Source organism: Vanellus vanellus (genome assembly GCF_965231255.1).
Source record: "Vanellus vanellus genome assembly, contig: HAP1_SCAFFOLD_59, whole genome shotgun sequence".
Lineage (NCBI taxonomy): Eukaryota > Metazoa > Chordata > Aves > Charadriiformes > Charadriidae > Vanellus > Vanellus vanellus.
In genome coordinates this window covers 533,498-539,497 of record NW_028127359.1, presented here as the reverse complement: position 1 = coordinate 539,497, position 6,000 = coordinate 533,498, and positions in this window count along the sequence as shown.

The window sequence follows — 6,000 nt, the reverse complement described above, 5'->3', positions numbered from 1 at the left end:
AAGTGGCTATGGAAAATGAGACAGTCTTTTTTTGTTCTTTCAGAGTGTTCTCTGCCATGTCTGCGGTTTCTTTCTGTTTGCTTTTTGTTCCATCCACTGGACTTCCAAACGGAGAGATAAATTTGATTTCCGCTGGTGGAGGTGACCAACTAACTCCAAAAAACCCCTGTTCTCTAACAGCAAGACTATGGATAAGAATTAAAAGGCAACGACTCACGAGAAACTATGGATTGGCTTCTACTTGTGGCTTCTTCCCTCCCACCCCCCTCTAAAATCAACTACAAAGCTATTTAGGGGCAGTTACATGAGAACTGAAGAAATGGCAGGAAATAAATATAATGCATTAACAACCCTGAGAGCAGTCTACGAGAGGAAGTTCTGAAGGGGAATTAAACTACTTGGTTGGCTGCGGACATGCACACTGGGCATAATCTTGCAAGACGATCCATCGCTCTAGCTAGTGCGCTTCCAAAAGGAGAGGTGAATCTTGTTTCCACTGGGGGAGGTGACCAAGGACCTTCTTTTCTTGTGGTTCTGCAAAGACAGAGAAGTATCAAATTGATTCTTTTATTACCAACAGTATTTAGTAGAGGAAAAGAAACCCCGTGGAGTTACAAAATCAATGCCAAGGAATTATTTATGGCCTTCTTTGTAGACAGGATCAAGGCAGAAAAGGTACATCAAGAAGCTTCCTTCTGCTGTCATTCCTTGCCAGACTGCCCCAAGCATTCTCAGTCACTATTCGCAGGAGCTTTTAGAGCCCCTCCCACCTCCCAGGTTTTAAGAGGCAACCGTCCTCAAACGGTTTTCCAGAGGGAACCGGACAACATGGCCAGAAACAAGCAGTTCTCTTTACTCGTTGTCTGACCTTCTCCTGCATTCTATAGGGAACTAAAGACCATAAGAGTGTGGTTTCATACGGTGGAATAAGACCTTAGATAGGCAGATAGACAGACAGACGGATAGAAGAGCGCGCCATCGTTGCAAAGAGTAGTGCCCACTTGCCCTTTTCTCTCCCATCCCTCTTCTGTTTCCATTAGAAAACTAAACCCCTAAGTGGGGAAAACGGTGCCCAGCAGACCAGCAAGCTGCACAGGCTCAGAAAGTCAGAGCAGAACTGTAGAGCCAAGTGAGGAAGAGGCAGTTCGGTGGCTAAAAGCTGAATCGCTAGCACGACAAAGGAATGCAAGTAAGTGCTCAAAAAGAATTTCATACTTGCTTGCTTGCTTCATTTTTGATTTTGCAGCTCTCCCTCTCTTGAGTTTTGGCTTTCCTACAGACTCTCGGGAGTTGGTATCCTCCTCCTCTTGAGTTGGAAGCTCCTGTGTCAAGGCAACAAAAACATTACTCGTGCACAAGTTCTTACACTTCTACAGAACACAAATGAATGTTTCTTTCATGAAGAAGTCATGACAGAGTGATTCCCAAAAGCATGACAGTTTCTCTCCACAAAAACAAACCTTCCCTCTCAAATTCTCCTACCATCCTACAAGCTGAAAGTCTGCAATTAAGAGGTAGCCCACCAAGTAAGTTTAAAGAAAGCTACTCTGCCTTTTGTTAAAGGCAAAGCAACGCTTCCTAATTCTTGACTTACACAGATTCAGCGGTGATTTTTGTCACTAGTTTCCATGAAGGAAAAAAATAATCAAATCATTTAGCTGATTAATTTCAAGCTCTCTTTCGATATACTTTCAAGGAAAAAGGCAAGGCCTTGCTAAGTATGATTTGAAAAAGCGGTAGAGAGCAAAAATCAAGAACGTGAGACAACCAGAGGTTTGCTTACTGGTTCTTTCACAATTCGGGAAATGCTAGACACATTTTTTTCCCTTGACCTCAAAAGAGGGGGCAAAAAGACAGGTTGGGAAGACAAGTCCGGGTCTAAATCCTGAAGCTGCCCAGGATGGTCTGCTTCCCCAGCTAAGAGAGGTTGGTCACTAGGCTGCGCCTCTTCATCCCTGACTGTATTTTCAGCAAATTGTACCTTAAGGTTTTTCCGTTTTCTTGCACTTCTTCTGGGAGTGACTGCCGTTTTTATCTCATGAGCAGTGTCAATCTGGCCCATTCCTTGACACGGAGATGCTCCCAGTGCTGCACTATCTTCAATCCCCTGAAGTTAAAAAAGGTCCGTTAAGGCAATATTCATTACCAAACAGACTAACTTCAAGTCGAGCTAGATGAAACCGAGGACAGTGAAATGCTGCTTTTCCTTTCAGATCACCACTGGGTGTAAAAAGTTAAGACACGTACAAGGTACTCTCTGCTACAGATAACAGTTCATGTGTTGAAGGGATAGAAGAGAGCATTCAGTGCTCCATTTCTGGTGTTCCTCTTCACGAGTAACGATTTGTCCCCACTCGTGGACAAAGTGAGCGGCTTTACAATACAAGCTGCATACACAACTGCCAGTAATCATCCCATTGCAGTCCCTTCTGGACCGATTACTAACCCACACAGAGTGACCGACTCTGCACCTAACGGGGCAAAATGTCCCCAACGTCTGAAGTTTCAGTCATGAGAGGTGTGACCGCAACACTGCGCCAAACTGGCCAGGTATCACATTCGGCATCTCGACACTGCGCTTTCAGGAATCACTTGGATTACACGAGACAACACGTATATTTTAACTACCTCCACCTCGTGCTTTCTAGTTCCCTGTACGGAGCAATTCTTCTTTCCTTCTAGATCCTCAGATCTGACGATCCTGAGTGAGATACTCAGGCTTTTATGGTGAGAACAAAAGTAGTATCTGTGACTTATTTCCAGTGACTCCGATGCTCAAGAGAATTTAACCCCTGTGTAAGCACCTTTGCCCAGCCCTCTACGTTATCGTGCTAGCCAACGATGGCAGAAGGAAGAAGCCCCTCTGCAGCAGTCTCCATAGAACCGGCTCGTTTTCTTGCCTCCTGCCTTGTCCAAAGTTGCCAAAGCATCCTATGATAGCAACACACCATGCTTCACAACTAAACTCAAGACATACTAGTCTGCCATAAGCTTTCCTTTCATGCTTACAAATCTACAAACAAGAGAGCAGTGACTACTTTGTCCTCAATTCAGTGAAGGCAGACGAGCCAAAAGCAGGTGTTTACATCTAAATCAGGACAAAACAGTTATAACGAAAGCAGAAAAACCTTCCCCGTACTGCCACACGAATGACTGCAGAAGCTTTGTGACCGTCTCAAGTACCCGCTGCCTTCTTCCCATCACAAATTTCCCGTCTACACCATAAGGGATTTACGTATTCCCAAGTCTGTAACCCTCTTCTCTACAGTGTCATCCTAAATCCCAAAGCCGAGACAGCTAAATAAGTGACTGCCCATTTAACTTCATCTCAAATGTGGGACACTGAAAAGCACTTTCTCTTACTTAAGACCGATCTATTTGTGGTACGCCTTCCCTTCAGTTTGCATTTCACTCCTAACTGTTACTAACGATTCATGGCGGATGTCTTCTGAAGAACTCATCAGCGCCAGCAGAAGTGAAAACAATGGGGAAGAACCTGGGACAACTGGAGAATCACTAGTTCTAATTTTCAGTCCATGTGAACAACCTTTCAAAATTCATATTTTACAAAGTTCAGATGGTAAAAAATGTAGTTTAAGAAAAAAAAAAAAAGACTTTTAAGTAGCTTGAAGTATCTTGATGCTGAAATTAACTCATTACGGGGAATTCTGTTTATGTTAATAAGGAACAGAGAGTAAACGATCTCAGCACCTAAATCATTCCAACAATGAGTTTGGTTCCCACAGCATTTTGTCATTTGGTAAACGGCCCCCAGTATCGAAAAGCTGCACTCTCCAACTTTTTGTGTTGTCTTTAACAATTAAACGACTTCTTTTATTAAGTCAACTAAGAAACTTTTAAGTTCTAACAAACCAAACGAATGTATGGTTATTTTAAAAAATAGTTTAGGCACTTTTGTTTTTCCTACTACAGCCCTCAAAGGCCCCAGTCTTGACGGGTTCTATTCGGTGTTAGAGGTCCACAAAACGCATAGGAGAAAAACAGAACTGCCCTTATGTAATGAGGCTTTAACTTGCGTTCACCAGCTAAAGAAACTGAGACCGTTTTGGGTGCCTTCCAATTGTCAGTAAGACAGGACTGTCCTCCATTTGCAAAGAGTTTTTCTGTTTTGTCGAAAATGGGAACATAGCTGACTTACATTAATTTCCTCAGTTTTAGGAAAATTGTTAGAAACAGTTATTTCTTCCTGCAGAAAAGGAATATTTCCTTCAACTTCAGCTGCTTCCTGCCTACATTCTTGGGGAAATCCATACACTTCTCCTCAAGGCGATTTCCTGAATGAGTACTGACCACATGCCAGTGTTAACTCACTTTCTTCCATGCAATACAAAGAAGTGTATTTCCCAAAGCTATGGGACAATGGGCACACGGCAATTTAATTAGAACTAAGCTTCCCCTCTTCAAGACTGGTCCTAACGCGCTGCTTCCAAAAGGACTGTATATGCAATACTCACGCGCACACTGAAAATATTCCACAAGGTGAACGCAACAGTGTTTCCGTTAAATTCTTTGGTGGTTTCATTTCACACCAAGTTTACCGGCATCTGGTGTGGTCGGTTGTTGTTGCTGGCTTTTTTAAAATACAAACCTTAACCGCAGGAGGAGTCTCAGGTACATTCAGCTCTGATGCTCCCGCGAATTTCTTGTGTGAGATGGGACCACACATATTTGATCCAAAGGGGCTGGATGCCACAGATGAAGTAGGTGGTCTGCATGGGAACTGCCAGCTACAAGCCCGCACGGGAGAACACGAAGGAACGGGACGGCCCACCAAATCCAGCAATCTGGAAGATTCACAATTTAAAAGATGAAAAGTAATAAATAAATGGGGGGAAAAAATCACGCTGCGGTCAAGAAATCTGACACGACACATAACAAAAACATTCCAGGAACAAGAAATACAGGTGAACCCTCCCTGTTCAGGTGATGTATCAGGCCCAAGAACAAGCTACAGGCATCTTCTAGTTTCTCAAGTATTTTGGTACATCTCATGCTTAATTTCCCAAACCACTGCCACTGAGGAGAGAGGAATCCCTTGCAAATTGCGCAAGTCAGGTCAGTCTCACGCCAGAAGAAATATCATCTACATTGCAACACTGGCACCACTTCACATTCTCCCCTCACTTGTGTGCCCAAGTTGACCTTTTCTTTCACAGAGACAAAGCGGAATGCAAGCACTTGGAAAACACAGAAAGTCTACACACACACATCCATCCATCCACATACGAGAAGCAACACCTTTTGGAAAAATTCATGCTAGATCCACTATTCCTGGAACATTTTTGTGAAGATTTTGTAATTGGTGTCCCAGCAAACGCATCGCACAACTCTGCATCATGGGGAGTTGATGTTGTGGCTGGCGGTTCTGTAGCTCTAGGACTAGAATTACAAGGAAAATGTAACTGACTCCCATTCCCGTGAAGTCCACACATACCAGAATTCAAGTTTATTTGACCGTGCCACCCGTAGGAAAATCATCGGACAACCGCAAGCCTCTTTCCTGCTCATTAGAATTCTGCTTAAGTTGATGTAAAAAAGACAGAAACGAAGCAGCAACTGGGCAGGAAGCAGTAAAAGATTACTATTCGATCCCACGAGCAAGTCTATCAAAATCTGTACAACAGTACCTTAGTGGTAATCAAAGTTTTTGTGTCAGCCATCTTAAATTCTGTAAACACATTCACCATAATGGCAATGTGGTATGTATGTGTGTGTGTATATATTCATATATCTATATGTATTTGCATAAGTGAGATTTTCATAGCAGAACTCTCTCTCTAAATACTCCTTATGAAGGACAGTTTCTCAAGTGTTCTATATTGTACGTGCAAAAAAGCCAAAGTTTTGTGCAGGTGCACCTTCCCTCCAAAACACTCACATAATGCAAATGGATTTTTCTCTCTCTCCACACATGTAGCTCAAGACTGTGACAAAAGGCTGCTTACCCATCGCGTTGGGAGAAACTGGGTTTCTGCTCAT